Here is a 17,865-nt window from a genome sequence, read left to right on the forward strand (position 1 = left end):
TTTGAGTCGCCACCAGACAAGCTGGCGGCACCCTCAGACAAACCTCCTCTGATTATCTTAATAGGCAGCAGGGTTCATAATGAAGAAGGCATTCTCTTAAATACCATGGGCTCAAGCTGTTAAAGGCTTTATGAGTTATAACCAGCACTTTGTATTTTGCCTGGAAACCTATTGGTAGCCAGTGTAGATCTTTTAGAATCGAAGTAATATGGTCTATAAGGGACATCCCGGAGAGCAATCTGGCAGCAGCATTCTGCACCAATTGCAGCTTCTGTACAATGTGCAATGTAGAGTGCATTGCAGTAGTCAAGCCTGGAGGTTACCAGCATGTGCACCACTGTCTTAAGATAACTCACTTTCTCAAAGAGTCTCAAAGGCCTCAGGCAGAGGTCTTTCCCAGCTCTACTATCTAAAATCCCTTTTAGCTGGAAAATCCAGGGATTGGAATTGGGATTTTAAGCATATGAAACACATGCTCTACACTGAGATAGTGTAGTGGATGTAACATGTGCTCTACACTATACCCTCCCCACATGTCAGGGAGGTCCAAAGCTCCTGTGCAGTACATGGAATGCAAGAGTCAGACTAGAGTTCTTAACAAGACAATCGTGTTTGTCCCCTCTTGAACACTTTATAGGTCAAGAAGCCATTGCAAAATATGTAAAAGGGGAATACTGTTTCTACAAGTCCTTATCAGCTCTCCCTCTCTGGTGGATGTTCAGCTTCCTGGCATCTTAATTCTCTCTCAGCTTCAACTGCCAAACTCAAAGGAGGTTTGGGGAAGAAATTATACTCCAGAAACATAGAAGAGACAGAGTCAATTCATATTTTGGGAGTGGGGTGGAATGGAGTAAACAACAGTTGAATATTTTTAAAAATTGAACGGTGAGCGTTGTCTTGTTAATCAGTAAACTGTAATCACAAGCCTTGCTAATAACAACGCTTGGGCCAGATTCAGACGACATATGGAACCGTGGGTCTCGTGGACCTATGGTTCTGCACCCTACCCTCACCCTGAGTTCAGATCTACTGCAATCTTGCTGACTGAAATCAGTGAGACTGCAGAGAGGCGGGGGAGCTGGCTGTGTGGGTTTTTCTTTCCTGAAGGACAGCCCACGCAGCCAATAGGAGCTGAAGTGAGGGAGGAACTTCCTCCGTCAACTCCAGTTTGAGGAAAGGCAAAGGAAAGGCAAACTCTGATCCCTGGATCATATGTAACAAAGGCGCTGCAGAAATGCAGTTGCTGGCAGTGTAACTCACTAGAAAACTAAGGTAACAATTGGAGTTAGGGGAGAGAAATTGCGGGTCTATTTTTCCTCTTAACCTCAGATCCCTGGGTTCAGACGTTTGGGTAGCGAAACCAAAGGTGAATGGACCTCCAGTTTCGTATGTTGTCTGAATCCAGCCATAGTAAATTTCAAGAATATTAAAAATATATAACTGTCTCACACTCCTTTCTCAACCTCTCCAGCAGATGCCTCGAAACTTTCATTTCCTCACTCAGTTGCCACTCCCTTGGAAAGTGGGCTCTTTCAAATTATAGTTCCCTTATTGGTTTACTGGGTTACCGTATTTAAATGGGTTACATTGGCAAGAATGCTCTGCATGGATATAAGTGGATTATCTTCCTTGGAGGCCTTCAGGAGAGCCTTAAAGACCCGTCATTTTTAGCCTGGCTTTTAAATGATATTTAGTTTTAATTTTGATCTGGTGTAAATGTTTTTTATCTTTATTGTGTTATGATGTATTTTTTTATTTTAATGTAAATCACCCTGAGCCACTTTAGGAAGGGCGGTATATAAACTGAACGAACAGACAAAAAAACTGTTAGGATGCCATATGTTCTAACATGCAGCAGTTAGACTATTCAAAAACTTGCTTTCATATTATGGCCCAGATTCTCATGTTGCTCTCCCCCCCCCTCCAGAGTTTTAACCTCTTTTGCTTTCCTCATCTTGTTAGTTGTAACTATTCAACAGATTAGACCCCATATGTATAACTATATATAATACTTACTCTTCTTCACCCTCAGGCTGATTCACAGTCTGGTTCTCCACTCGTTCTTAAATGGTCTTCCAAAACAAAAGAGAGCCATACGGATGGCTCCAACAACAACCAACAAGCCCCCTCAAAAACAAAGGAATCCCTTTTACATCCCCCCAACCACTACCCTTTGAACACATGACTTGAAGGGGGAATGCATAATTTATAGATGAAGCCTTCATTATGTAGCAATCCTTCCAAAAAATGTAGCAGTATTACATATTTTCATACATTAATCCCAGACCCATCAACATAATCCATAAATAGCTTCCATATGTTTTTGAATAAATCTCCCTTGTTCTGTGTTTTATAAATCGCACTCCCAAGAGGTGTAATTTGAGTAACGCTAGTTATCCATTCTGCCTCTGCTGAGGGAGCTTAGTCTTTCCAGAGCCTCAGAATAATTCCCTTTTCCACCATTAATCTGATCCACATCTTTGTTGCCTTCCTTGAAGAGAACGTTCTTCAGATCAGATGTACTCCCAGCAATAGATGGGTTTGGAACAGTCATAAAGTCATCATTCAGAGTGGTCACCTCTTTCCTGACACCTTTCCATGCTATGCACACATGAGCACAGACGTCAAAATTATAATCACTACCACCCCACGTAGTTTTAAATTAACCACCACCAACAAAAATAGGCAGTTTTCAGGCTCAACCATTTCATTCCCTGTAGCATCCAATGCAGGGTGTGTAAAATATTAAAACATGCATTTTTCAATTCATGCCTTTCTTTACTGCATTATAAAGAGGAAACCAGATCTTTTCCCACTCCCTTTCCATGTAATTTCCCCCAGTTCTCAATTCCCCTATGGCTGTTAAGTGTGCTAAGGCACCAGTATTAAAATTTATAAGAAATGTATTTAAGTCAGATGGGTGAGGGTTGAAGTTGATTTTTCACAGTAATATGAGGAGAAAACACAGTAAAATCATAACACATATTGGAATACTGAAAACCCAGGACCAAGCAATATGTGATGCAGCAGATCTATGGCTGGATCTCCCAAAAGTTCTATTTTTAGTTAAAAGCAACCATGGGGGCCACTGAAATTGGACTGAGGCTGCAGTTCTGATGGAGGTGGGGTTAACTCTTTCCCTTGTACTGTTTCTCTAGGCTAATAGAAAGCTGCTGCTTGCCTTGCTGGACTTCAGTGGAGAAAAGAGTAGCTTTGGGAAGAGTAATATAGATTCAAGGCATGGCATGGGTGGAAGTGCAACCAATGGTGGCTCAAGACCCCTGTGCGCCTAAGCAGGGTGCTAAACGCTGCCCTCTCATGCACACCCTCCTCCCTCCCTTCCCTTTTAAAAAAGCACAGGATGACGGGCATTTTGCCACCTTGCTGGTACTTCAACAATCTGCTGACTAAGGCAACTGCCTCACCTCACCTCATGGAAGGACCACCCTGATAGTCACTCTCTTATCCAATGTGGCGGTGGGGCATGACTGCTTTGAACTAAAAAACAGAAGTATTGGGAGACTTAATTACAGAGGCTCACGTACAGCACAGAGTGCCGCCCATTGAAGGGCTGGGCGTGTACGCTCTCTCTGTTCATCCCCAAACTGTGATCTCACTTCTGTCAGGCTCAGAGAGTCTCCGGTGCTACTGAGCATTGTGCAGTCACTGCAGTGATGAGGCTCCCATTGGAGGCTTATCATTGGTGCAGCAATTGTGGCAATCCTCAGTAGTGACAGAGCCTCTCTGAGCTCGGGAGAAGTATGAACACAGTTTTGGGATGAACAGAGACAACACACACTCAGCCCTTCCATGTGTGTGATGCACTGCAATGTAAGTGAGTTGTTTTTATTTATGCACTGCCATGTAAGTGAGTTATTTGTTGAAAACTGCCCTGAGCCATTTTTGGAGGGGTGGTATATAAATCAAATAAATAACTACATTTTATTTAAACATATTTATTGAAGTTAGATTAGTCTGTTGCCTCCTTTTCCTTCCAGCAAAGCCCAATACTTTGCTTATGCTGTGATTTATCAACACATGGAAGGATGAGTTAAGTCACTTAGTTTAAGCATTTATACCCTGCCTCTCCTTTAAAAATATCCAAGGCAGCTAATTAATGCAATTAATCAAACCTCACTCCTGCTCATCTTCATGTATTCCCCAAATACACAATTTTATTTTGTATGCACATCAAAGCATATGTCAGCATAGAAGAACCTATGCTATCTAATTGTACATGTATGTATCACTAGATTTAGATATATAAACATTCTATTCTACTTTTATTTTATTACTACTTTTTCTTTTGGCCAGGAGGTCTTCTTTTTGCCATCAAAAACAAAGAAATTAATACAAAATCATCCAAATAAAACAGTGACAGGCCTGGATTACAAAGCCAATTCATACAAGCAGCGCTAAGAAAAATTGATACATTCTTTACAAACCGTTTCTGTACTTGCAGTGAGATTGAATACTTTCCCCCCCAAGCTTCCCCCCCACCTCAAAATATCTTCTACTTTAATTGCTGTACCTGTTCTTCAGACTCTGGCAATCTTAGCAAAACAAAAGTAGACAAGTTGGAATTTTCTCCCCACACCAGCCCCAGTCCACTGCCTTGGAGAAACAGAGATTCACAACTGAGCAACAGCTGGGAGAGGTTGTATGCCTAACCTGCCTTCCACCATAGCCATCTTGACTTCTGTGCCAGTATTGCCAACCATATTGATAGAGGATTTCTTGCTTCAGTCGGTCGAGTTCAATCATGGGCTGAACCCCTTTTGCCAAGACCAGTCTGGTCCACAATTGAACCAGTTGAACCAGCCCATTCACTACGGTTCGACCGCAGACTGCTACAGTATGCTAGACCATAGCAAGAGAGCATGACCCCTAGACCATAGCAAGAGATCATTAAATGAAAAGATTATATTTCTTTAGGATTATGAACAAGGGAACACACACAATTCTGATGTATTAAAAGACCTTTTGGAAGCTAGGTAGGAGTAATCATGTGAAACTGCATTGTAATGAGCCAGATTATTGGTCCATCTAGTCCACCGTTATCTATTCCAAGAGACAGTATTGGGCTATATGGACCAATAGTCTGACTCATTATATGGCAGGTCTCCCAGCTCTGCTGCACGATATCCTTTAACTGAAAATGCCAGGGAATAAAACTGGGACATTTTGTATGCAAAGCATGTGCTCGACCAATGATCTATGACCCTTCTGAATCATGTACCTGTATGGAAAGGAAACAATCTGCAGATTGTGAGATGGTGAGGGTGGTTTTGAATAGAATGCTCAGCAGTTCTTTTTGCTTAATCATGGTTATGATGACAGGACCGTTTGCAAAATAACCAAAAGCTTCAGTATCTAAGTTTAATTCCAGGAAGAGAGAAATAAAAGTACTGCGCTGAATTTCAAAAGTAGATTTAACACAGGAAGCTGACATATTGTGCAGTATTGTCTACTCCAACGGGCAATGGTTTCAGGCAAAAGTCTCTTTCAGTCCTGCCTGGAGATGTCAGGGATTGAACCTGGAGGTTTCTGCATGCAAAACAGCTTCTCCATCACTGAGCTACAGCCCTATCCCCAAAGGTTTTGGACTTTAGGATATTTATTTATTTATTTATTTATTTATTTATTTTATTGTTAAATTTATATACCGCCTTTCATTAAAAACAATCCCAAGGCAGTTTACAGTTTATTATATTAAAAACATATAATAAAAATGACAGTTAAGTATTAAAATAAAAATATGACAACAAATCTGATTTAAAATATATAAAATACAAACATAAAAACTGTACACAGATAAAAACACACAGAAGCAGCAATAAAACAATCATGTAAAGGCCTGGATAAAAAGCCAAGATTTAACATGCTTTCTAAAAACTGTGATGGAGTCCGAGGAGTGAATGACCACTGGGAGAGCATTCCAAAGTCTGGGGGCAGCAACAGAGAAGGCCCTGTCCTGCGTGCATGACAACCGAGTTTCCCTCATTGTCAGCACCCAGAGCAGAGCCCCCTCAGATGATCTTGTCAAATGGGCAGCAACCCTTGGGAGCAAGCAGCCCCTCAAGTATCCCAGGCCCAAACTGTTAAGGGCTTTAAAGGTCAAAACCACACCTTGAATTGGACCCAGAAACACACTGGTAATCAGTGCAGCTCTTTCAAAATAGGTGTGATATGATCACACTGGGCAGCTCTGGATAGAACCCTAGCTGCCGCATTTTGTACAAGCAGCAGTTTCTGGATATTCTTCAAGGGCAGCCCTGCGTAGAGCACATTACAGTAATCCAGCCATGACATGACTAAGGCATGGGCAACTGTGGCCAGATCTGCCTTCTCGAGAAAGGGATGCAGCTGGCGCACTAGCTGAAACCGTGCAAAGGCACCCCTGGCCACCACCTCCACCTGAGCTTCCAAAAGCAGAGCTGGGTCCAGTAATACCCGCAAGCTGCGTACTTGCTCCTTCAAGGGGAGTGCAACCCCATCTAGAAGAGGTAGAATCACCTCATCCCAATTGGCTCTCCTACTGACCAACATTACCTCCGTTTTGTCAGGATTCAGTCTCAGTTTATTAGCCCACATCCAACCCATCACAGCCAATCCCTGATTCAGGTCATCCACCGCCTCCCTAGGATCAGGTGACAAGGAGAGAGATTGCTGAGTGTCATCTACATATTGCTGACAACTCAGTTCAAGTTTCCAGATGACCTCTCCCAGCGGCTTCATGTACTGTAGATGTTAAACAGCATGGGAGACAAAACCAAACCCTGCAGGACCCCACAGGTCAATGGCCATGAGGCCGAACAGTAGTCCCCCAGCTCCACCTTCTGGACCCTCCCCTCAAGAAAGGAATGGAGCCACTCCAGCACAATCCCTCCAATTCCCATACTCAAGAGGCGGTCCAGAAGGATACCATGGTCGATGGTATCGAATGCCGCCAAGAGGTCCAGCAGAACCAACAGGGATACACTCCCCCATCTAGTTTCCAGTGAAGGTCATCCACTAGACCAACCAAGGCATTTTCAGTCCCATATCCAGGGTGGAAGCCAGATTGAAAAGGGTCCAGATAATCCGTATCATCCAAGACCATTAAAAAAAAGTTTTTGCTAGTTTAGGGACACAGGAAGCGGCCATATACAGGACCAAGTCAGACCACTGGTCTAACTAGCTCAGTATTGTCTACACAGACTCAGTATTGTCTACACAGGCTTCTCCAAGGTTGCAGGCAGTAATCTCTCTCAGTCCTCTCTTGGAGATGTCACCAGGGAGGGAACTTGGAACCTAGATGCTCTTCCCAGAGCAGCTCCATCCCCTAAGAGAAATATCTTACAGTGCTCAAACATGTAGTCTCCTATTTGCATACAACCAGGGCAGACCCTGCTTAGCTAAGGGGACAAGTTATGCTTGCTGCTACAAAACCAGCGCTCCTTTGTTCTAAGCACTCTACCCCATCTGGGTCCCAAATAAGGAAAAGGATGCTCTGCACATGCTCAAGGGAAGCCTCGGGACGTGGTCGAGGAGGCCAGATACTCACAATGATCTTGAGGAAGTAGTTGGACTTCCACATGGCTTGGTCTTCCCTGGGCATTGCGGTGACCCAAGGATCGCGGAACAGCAGCAGTGGTTTAAAGACTCGGGTGTCACCTGGTGGAGGAAGAGAGAGAGAGGAAGCGAGAGAGGAAGTTTTGGAAGCATATATGAAAGTGCAGTATTTTGATGAAAGAACAGTATTTTTAAATATAAGACACATATTCAAATATATGTGAAACTATATATATATCAAACTGCAGTATACTGTCTACAGTACTACTACTATATATTAAATGACATATCTGAAACTATGGTATTTTTGAATATATGAAATTACAGGATCTTGCCCTAATGTATTAACTGATAGTCACATTTTGTCTATATTAATTCTCATAATATATATATATAAATATCTTACAGTCTGTGTTGCTTGAGCTTAAGGTTATCCAATACCACTATTGGGGGGGGGGGATATTGTGAAGAACATCACAGCTCCATTGAAGATAAATAAAGCCCTTTTTGATTGTCAGCCTTCCTGGTCTAATGGGTAGCAAACTAGGACAGCAGATAATCTAAGAATCAGAGTGAGTTTACTTACCTTCTTTCTTAAAGAAACTGCTATTTTATATGTTTGGAGGAGAAGAAAACTTTGGAAACAGCCTGATGCAAATTTGAGAATTAACTTCAGGAAATCAATGTGGCATTCTCATTTGTTTTAAAATACTAAAGAAGCTCTAGCGCTGCTAAACTGAGAGGTAGTATGGTGTAGTGATTGGTGTAGTGATTTGGCTGTGAAGATCAGAGTTCAAATCTACACTCAGCCTTAAAGATCACTGGGTGACCTTGGGTCAATCACCCTCTTTCTTTCTAATGTACCTCACAGAGTTATCGGGGTAACCTATATTCATATATGCCACCCTGAGATCCATGGAAGAAGGGTGGTGGTGGATACAAATGTAAAGAATACATTCTCAACTCTATGCCAAATTATCATGGGCATAGTATTTGTCCACATGAAGACAGGGATGTTAGGCCTGGATGTATCCATGCCTTCACAAGTGCATTAACACAGGAAACATGGCAGTAACAGGAGAGGTGGCAGTAGCAGCTTGGAAAGAAGCAGTGGCCGACATGATGCACAATGTGCCATCATCAGAATACTTTGCCTGGGGCTGTTGCAGACGCAAAAGTTGCTCCATCTTTGCTGAGAACCAGTGGCTAAGAACCAATTCTCACCATTGCTGAGAACAATTGGAACTGCATTTCACCACCGGTCACTGCAATGGGAAAAAATGAGGTAGGGCTGCTTGCACAACCACTGGTTCTCAACAGCATTGTGGTTGCTTCTGAATCCACAGCAGCCCCAAGGTAGTGCGTTCCAGCAATGGTACATTACGCTGTGCATCATGTTGGCCACTGAGTGTGGCTGGCAGCAAAGGGGAGAGGAGAATGAGGAGACAGGGCCCTTGTCATCCTGCCAGAAACCCTTTCCTCAAATACTTCAACTCACCTAAGTCCTTGGACCCCAACAATTAAAATATAAACCAGGAGCCTACATAAAGTTGTAGGATGCATGAGTTTCAGCCAGCTGCACAAGAACATTTAATGACTACATAAAGGTAGAATGAAAATGACTTTGGGTCATTGTTTTCCTCTCTGCTTGCCCAATAGTTGGCACGATGTCTGTGTTCAATAAGTAGTAAACTGGCAGTAAGCCTTAAAAGGTAGGTTTTGCTTACCCTCTATCAAGTATTGCCAGAATGCACTGCTAATTTGGTTTGGCTGACTACAATGCATCCATTGAAAATTAGTCACACAGAGAATCGGAGTATTACAAAGTTCCCTCATTTGCTTAAGGGAAATGTTAGAATTCAAAAATATATATGTTGGCAAGTGCTAAACCTTAATCTCAGATGCTGCATGCCAGTTCAAAGTGTGGCTCAAGCAAAAGATTATCCGAAAATGTATTGGCACTTAAGGACTTTCCACTGGCGGTGAAAAACCAGCCCCATGCCAAAAAGCAAATAGCAAAGCCAGATGCCAAGATCTCCTGCCAGCCTTGCATTTTTGAAACATATTTCCATCTTTCATGCCATGTATTTCTCCTACTCTCCAAAAGGCTCCTAGGGAACATCTTGAGTTGCATCCTGGACTGCTGAAAAAGCATCTAATTAAGTACAAAAATGTTAATTGAGAAAAAGGGAGTGGGTCTCAAGATTGGCGAGGAGCACTTCTGGGTATTTGCCTGTTAGAAGGTAAAGATCTGTCAGGCCTTTGGATTAACTGTGATATCAGGAGTTGGCACAGTTGCAGCTAATATTCCTCCCAAAAATTGCAAGCACTCATATTATAATCTCATGGTCCTGAAATTTCGTACCAATTTCTGGAGCCCTCTCTTCTTATTACTACTTTCTTTTTTCATAGAACTTGCCTTTGTTACTTCTCTTTCTCTTCCCTAAGCTGGAATACTCTAAATTGTATTGCCTACCCCTCTCCACACATATATTGTTTTATTCTTCAATAGCCTCTGAAATACTCCAACTATACAATGCATACCTTAAGAACATTGCATAAGGAAAGCTTAAGCCCTGCTCCCAGTCCAAAGACTCGCTGTTCTAACCATCATGTGCATCAAATGGGATATACCAGCCACTAAATCAGTACAATATTGTAAATGATGATGCAGACATCTACTGGTGCATAACCTTAGGACTAGGATATTAATGAGCCAGACCAGGGAGATACAGCTCCCAGAACAATTTTCCTAGACCCTAAGGGCTAACTAATTTTTATCATGATTATTATTTAAAATATTTAGATAATGCTTTCAACAAAAAGTTGCCAAAGTGATTTACATGGCAAAAGGAATGAAAAGATGGTTCCCTGTCACACACAATCTAAAGAGAAACACTAGGAACTGAAGCACTAGCCGTGGCCACTGGAAAGGGCACTTTGCTGGGAAGAAGAGGGACAGTTGCTCTTCCTCTGCCAAATATGAGAGCAACTACTATCCAAGGTGTCTCTTTGCCTGCTCAGCAGGGGTTAATCAAAGGAGGCTAAAACAGTTGCCACAGAAAAAACTGAATTGCTGGTTCTCAGAGTTTGGCAGTGAGTCCAACTACCAGTGGCTGACATTGGCCATCTGATAAGCCAAAATCTGTCATCTGAACCCGCCAATGTCAGCTTATTCCACCTGACTGGTTCAGGAACTGACATATAACCCAACTTCGACTATTGGTTACAGATGTCAGTTCCACAACTGAAAGCCAAGTAGAATAAACTGAAATTGGCAGATTTGCATGATTTACTCAATGTCAGTTTATCACATACACACCCCAGCACAAGTTGGGCTCACCGCTGAACTCCAGGAAGCAGAAATTTGGCTTTTTCTGTGTTGTCTGAACCTGCTCATTGACTTACAGAGTTGGAGGGGCCTTGTAGGCTATCTAGTTCAACCTCCAACTCAATGCAGGAAATCCAGAGCTATAGCATTTGTCTAACCTTTGCTTTAAGGCCTCCAGAAAGGGAAAGCCACCCCCACAGGCAACTGGTTCCATTGCTGAGCTACTCTACTCTATTAAGAAACAAGTTCCACCTCATCCTCAACTGAAATCTACCTTGCTGTAACTTAAGCCCATCAAATCAAGATCTGCCCTCTGGGGCCCCAGAAAACAGATCTTGGTTATCTACCATGAGATAGCCCTTCAGCTGTCTGAAGAGGGCTATCATGCACCCCCCCCCCCCGAGTCTTCTCTATTCCAGGCTTAACATACCCTGTACTTTCAATCTCATAAGGCTTGTTTTCCAGACACTTGCCCATTTCTGCTGCCCTTCTCTGAACCCACTCCAGGCTTTTGTCTACATCTTTCTTAAAGTGCGGTACTGAACCCAGTGCTCCATAGATTAGTGAGAAGTAAAGTGGAACCATTATTTCTCATGGTTTGGAAACTATAATTCTATTAATGCAGCCAAAAATCTCATTTGTCTTTTCATTGCTCTTGCATCACATTGCTGACTCAGGTTTAGCTTGTGATTGAAAGGAATCCCAAGATCCTTTTCATATGTGCTACTGCCAAGTCAGGTATCCCCATCTAAAGATTCACTCTCCAAGCAACCATTTGTATAATGTAGCCACTGCATTAACACTGCTTGTGACTGACTGCATTTGATTTTTTATTTTGTCTAAGTGCAGAACTTTACACTTATTCTTGTTGAATTTCATTTTGTAGGTTTCAGCCAAGTTTTCCATCCTGTTCAGGTAATTTTGAATGTTATTCCTGTCTTCTGATGTGTTAGCTATCCCTCTCTTATGCTTCATTTAGGTCCACTGACTTACATGAAAGGGTGGAGTGGGAATCCTCATCAAATTTGTAGATAAAACTGGGATATATTTAACCACTTCATCGAAATACTAAGTTTAGCGTCAGAGCCCTACAGCATCACACTTAAAGCCTCACTCCAGCTTAATGAGAAACTATTGATGAGTATGAACCAGTTTGGTGCCTCCTTTGGGAAGCACCAAACTGGCTCAGGTGCATCCACCGTTTGGTGGAGCAGGGAGCAGTTCCCTTAAGGAACAGGTAAATTGGTCCTCAGGGGCATAGCAAGGTTGGAGTGGGCTCAGAGACAAGATTTTAAAATGCCCCCCACTCACTGAAGCTCAGCTCATGAAGTAAAGAAATCTTAAATGAGGCTGAATAGTGGTAACAAAAAGCATTGTGTGTGTGTGTGTGTGCGCACGCGCCACAATAGAACAAAATCCTAAATTATTTTTTAAAAGGTTTTGTAAATTGTGGATGATGCAAGTCATTTAATGGCACTAGAGAAAAACATGCTGTCTGGTAGCTCCAGGTCTTAACACCCACATCAATTTTGGAGGATGAATACAACTGAAGGAAGCACGGGCGGGTGCGTGGCTGGGAGAGCCAGTCATGTGACTTGCCTCTGGGGCAAGTGGGCCCCCAGACAACTGTCTCCCCTTGTCCTATTATAGTTACACCCCTGTTGGTCCTTACCTGCTCCACTGCCCTCCCCCCGCCACTTTTCCGGGCATGGTGCTCACTTAAGCAAAGGCTGTGTGCAGCTGTGGCACTGTTCCCTGTAGGCTGCACATGGCATTAGCCTGCAGGGAACAGTGCTGATGCTGTGCAGGGTGTGCACTGTGCATGCCAATGTCACACACAGCCTGCAGGGAACGGTGCTGCAGCTGCGCACGGCCTTTGCTTGTAAGAGCGCCATGCCCCCAAAAGTGGTGGGGTGGTAGTGGAGCAGATAAGTACCTGCTTATTTTCTCCTTAAGGGAACCACTCCCTGCCCTGCACGAACGGCTTGTGCACATCCCAAATGAGCACTACTTGAGTTTGTTTTTACCGGCCAGTTGTGAATCCGCTTGAATGGTATTATCATCAAGCCCTCATTTGACCAGTTTACTAACCAAATTATCATGGTAAACTGTATCAAATACTTCACTGAAATGAAGATAAATTACATCCAAGGCATTCCCACAATCTACTGAACTAGTAAGCCAATGAAAAACGATAAAATTAATCTGGCAGAATTTATTCTTGACAAATCCAGGCTGACTCCTACTAATAGCAATAGCACTTACATTTATATACCGCTCTATAGCCGGAGCTCTCTAAGCGGTTTACAATGATTTAGCATATTGCCCCCAACATTCTGGGTACTCATTTTACCGACCTCGGAAGGATGGAAGGCTGAGTCAACCTTGAGCCCCTGGTCAGGCTCGAACTTGTAACCTTCTGGTTACAGGGCGGCAGTTTTACCACTGCGCCACCAGGGGCTCTTCTCATCACTTCACTTCACCAATCTGTTCCAGTATCTTCCCTGGTATTGAAGTCAGACTAACTGACTGGTTTGTACTTTTCCAGCTCTTCCTTTTCCTCCCTTTTGAATATAAGGACCATATTATCCTGTGTTCAGTATTTCTCAAATATGATAGACAGATTTTGAGAATACATCAGCAAGCTCTTTTAGTATCCCAGTGTGCAACTCATTTGGCCCTGAAAACTTAAATTCATTTATGGCAGACAGGTGTTTCCGGATGAACTTTTTATCAATCTTTAACTGCAGTCTTGATCCTCACAATTCACAGTACTTTTGTGAGGCTACACACAATTCCCCTTTGGGAGGACAGAGGCAAAATAGAAGTTCTGCAGCCTTCTCTTTGTCACCCATTAAAACCCCACCATTCTTACTGAGCAGCAGGACTACCATTTGCTTCCTCTTCCTTCTCCTTTGATCTTAGCTGGGAAAGCTCTTTTAATTGCTCTTAGCATCCTTTACCAGCTTCAGCTTGTTCTGAGTGTACACTATCCTGATATTGTCCCTCCAAGTCAAGGCTACACATCTATATTCATCTTTAGTGACCTGTCTTTCCTTCCATTTCTTAAACATGAAGGTCATTCTCATGGCTGCCTATACCCAGGCAGAGCTGCCCTACCTGGGTGTAGCTGGTCATGAGAAGTGCCAGGATCAGTCCCGATCCTAGCACTCCATGAAAGGATACCAGTAAAGGGGCAGGGGGGCTTTTGTAAGCCTAGAGGGGGCAGGAGGGGAGTCAGTACTTACAAGTACTATCACCTTCAGCAGCAGCAGCAGCCATGAGGTGTGTGTGGGGGTGACAGCGGCTCTCCCCATCCCTGCAGGCCTCTCCCAGAGTAGTCAAGACTGGTGGCTGTCTGGTTTGGGTCATCTCTGTCCCCGTTTGGGCACCCACACACACGTGGAGGCCATTTTAGTGATCTCCACGCATGCGCAGAGGTCATTTGCATGACCATGCAATTTGCTGGTCACCCTCCTTTTCTGTTGTATCTATTCTTTTTGAACAAGTTATATCTTCAGTAATTGTAATCTGGAAGACATCCCACCAAGTATCGGCTATATCTATGAAGTCATATTTATCCTCCTGTACTAGGAGTTCAAGTTTATTTCTCATACTCTGTGAATTAGTATATACATCAAAAGTTATAGATATTATACAGCATTATCTTTGCTGCTATTTTATTGTGGGGTCTGCTCAGCAACCCCACAACTCCCACAGTTCCTCCTGTCATACCCAACTCTCTCTCTTTAGAACTTAGCTTTTGGCATGGTCTCTGTGCCCCATAGGATTAATTTTAAAGCCTTCTTGATGAGGTTCATCAGGTTTCTGCCAAACACAGTTTTCCCAGTCCTATTGCGGTGCAGCCTATCTCCTGCCAGTAGTTCTTCACCATAGCAGCTTATAATATAGTCCCAAACACTAAACCTCTCTCATCAACACCATCATTCACACCAGTCATTCACCCGAAATCTTCTTCTCTCTCTTTGGAGTCCTTTTACAAGAAGAATACCACCTGAGTCAGGTCCCTCACCTTCCTTCCCAAAGTCTCATAATCACATGGATATTTTCATAGCTATGCCTGGCAGTGTCATTACTCCCATGAGCAAGACAAGATCATATTAAGAAGTCTTGATCAGTGTTGGAAATATATCCATCATATCCTTGATCCTGCAGTAGGACAACAGTATACTTTACAAGCTAACAGGTTCAATTGACATATGGCCACTGCTGTACCTATCAGTAGGAAGTTGTCAACTACCACCACCCATCTCCTTCTCTTCCTGCATGGCGTTTTCCACACAGGGCTTTTAGCTCGCATGTCCTCTGGAATGGAGTGTGTGCATTCATATATTGGCCAGATTTACCCCCGAAGTCCCTGCAAGCTATCGGGGAGCACTTAACACACAATTCAGGTTTTTCATTGCACGTTAGAGTGTAGTCTGATTTATATCTAGGGTAAAAAAAACAACCCTCCACTTTTTACATCAGTATTTTTTGGTAACTTTGAATTTGCAGTAAACTCATGGTAAAGAAAGACTGATGTGTGAAAAACGCCCAGGTGGCACTTAGCACCTAGCATAGTCTCCTGGAGCATTCCCAGAGAGGGCTTTTAGCTCACATCTCCACCAGAATGGAGGGTGTGCATTCATGTATCAGTCAGATTTACCCTGAAGTCCATGCGACACATCAGAGGGCACTCCATACACGATTCAGGTTTTTCCCTGCATGTTGGAGGCTAGCCCGGTTTATGTCTGGGGTAAGAAAATCCACTTTTTGCATTGGAGTATCTGATATGCCCTAAACTTGCAGTAAGCCTGCTATCTGGGAAAGCTCCTGTAGCTGTCCTCCATCAGGGTATTCAGAGCTACTCTTGTTGGAAAGATACTGAAAATGATTTCCTAGTTCCAGTGGTTCAGAATGCCTTCTGATGATTCTGCTCCTGACAGTCACTCTCTTCCATATAATTTCCTCCCACTTTGATGTCTCATTTCCCCCATTGACAGTTTCCTCCTCTTGTTATCTTCCCTGCAGTGTCTCCTGTGTACTCTTCAAGAACTCCTCATGCTCTCTAATGAACTGAAGTATAGAAAATCTCCTCCAGTCCTTCTCTTCTAACAGAGTGACCAGCTCTTACACTTGCTGCAGATGTAGTCTATGATGCTTGGGACTTATGTAGTCCCAATGGCAGCAGAATTCTGTTCCCCTGCCCCACAATCATGCCTGAGTGTTTTGTTTTGTTTTAAACTCATCTTCTGTCCACATGCCTACCTGTGCATTTATTTCAGGTCTTTTAAATATTTTCCAACAGTTTTTAAAATTTACTTTTAAAGGAGTAAAAAAGCACCTGATTTCCAGGTTTTACATTACTTCCCCTGAGATTCTTTGTTTGGTGCTACGTCACATCCCCTCTGATTCTGAGATGTTACATATATTTTCTTCCATGTTGAAAGATTGTTTGATTTTGATCACTGATATTAGGGCCTTATCACTATCCTCCAGCAAATCAACCTGGTTGGTTGCCTATATAGGTAAGTTCGACCTTCCTGATACCATAACACTGCATCTTGTATTCCATATCTGCCTGCTGAAATCCTACCACTAGATTTACACTGTCCTGGAAATCACCTTTAGTTCAATGGGTAGGGTGTGTCTTCTCAGCTTCTCTTTGGACGGTGATGGAATTTCAGCAATGATGGTGGCAGGCATGTAAGGAAGGGACTGTAGACATTAAATGCCCTTGCTACTGCTGATGCTTATTCTTCTTCATCAGAAACATTCAAAAGAAATGTCAAGTATTGCTATTAATATTAAGATGATGCTTTTAGAGTATTCAAAGTGCTTCATACATTTGCTCAGGCATCATACCAGGGTAATAAGATGTAACAAATGTGAAATGAAATGATATATGACACCAGTGGTGGTCTGGATGTACTGCTACAGTGAGCATTAGCAGATGCTACTGAGGAACTGTAGGAGAGTAGCAGATTAGGGGTGTGAATGGAACCGGCAGTGACTCTGAACCAAATTCAAACTGAACCCACTGGTCCGTGAACTTATTCATTAGAACCAGCTGGTGGTTCAGTTCATGCTATCGAACCTGGTTGAATCGATTCAGCCCAGTTCAAGTGCCTTTTTTGTAAAGGGGAATTGGTAAGGATTCCCCTTTACATGCAAAGGGGAATTCCCTACATAAAAAGGGGTTTGGGGGGCAGGGGAGAGGGCACCTCATTAGCTGTGGCAGAAGTGGCTCCCCTCTTGGCCCTGCCGGCACTCCCCCCCCCACCCCACTGGGGACCAGCAGGCAGCCCAGTTTTGGCCTTCACACATGTGTGGAGGCCATTGTTTGACCTCTGCACATGCACAGAGGACTTTTGTGTCACCATGCAACCAAGCTCAAAGCAGGCTGGTTCGAAATGAACCAGGCTTGATTTGAACCAGTTTTGCACACTCCTATAGCAGATAGTATTGGATGAATCTACTGTATTTTCAGTCATTAATTCATCTTCTGGCAATCTAGAGCTGCATTCATGTAAATTAATTAACTGTAAATTAATGTACAGTCATGTAAATTAATGGGTAATTTATAATTCCATTCACGAGTAACCTAAAGTTTAACCATTGGTATTGATATTTCTTACTTTATGCTTGCTGTTATTAATGTGGTGCTCTCTTCCTGTATCTGCCTTAGGGTAAGGTCAGTGTAGTCACAAAGGCAGTTCACACGATCATAATTAGGGTAGGAGAAGCAGTGGATAACAGTGTAAGCATCAGCAGCTGGATCAGAGAGTTCCTTCCTACCCAGCAGCTGTACTCAACTGCATGCCCTTTCCCGGTGATTTGTTTGGACACTTGTTGCTTGACCAATGTCAAAGGACCTCTTTCCTCCAGGACAGGTAGGAATGTAGAAGACAGGAGTGGGGACCCAAGTGCCACTCAAGGGTTAGGGAGCTTCTGATCTCAGGGGACGTGTTTCGTGC

General features: G+C 43.1%; 2 long non-coding RNA genes across 2 annotated transcripts in view; one reads left to right on the forward strand and one right to left on the reverse strand.

The window, feature by feature from the left end:
- LOC128328481 (uncharacterized) overlaps positions 1–17,865 on the reverse strand; it is a 106,832-nt gene that overhangs the window by 53,515 nt on the left and 35,452 nt on the right. Inside the window, exon 2 of the long non-coding RNA XR_008309241.1 lies at positions 7,547–7,656. This is a non-coding gene — a long non-coding RNA (uncharacterized LOC128328481). The remainder of the gene's footprint in view (positions 1–7,546; positions 7,657–17,865) is intronic.
- Positions 1,148–16,145, forward strand: LOC128328480 (uncharacterized). The gene is made up of 3 exons (XR_008309240.1): positions 1,148–1,272; positions 11,772–11,800; positions 15,920–16,145. It is a non-coding gene; the product is annotated as an uncharacterized LOC128328480 (long non-coding RNA).

This window comes from Hemicordylus capensis, chromosome 5 (assembly GCF_027244095.1).
Source record: "Hemicordylus capensis ecotype Gifberg chromosome 5, rHemCap1.1.pri, whole genome shotgun sequence".
NCBI lineage: Eukaryota > Metazoa > Chordata > Lepidosauria > Squamata > Cordylidae > Hemicordylus > Hemicordylus capensis.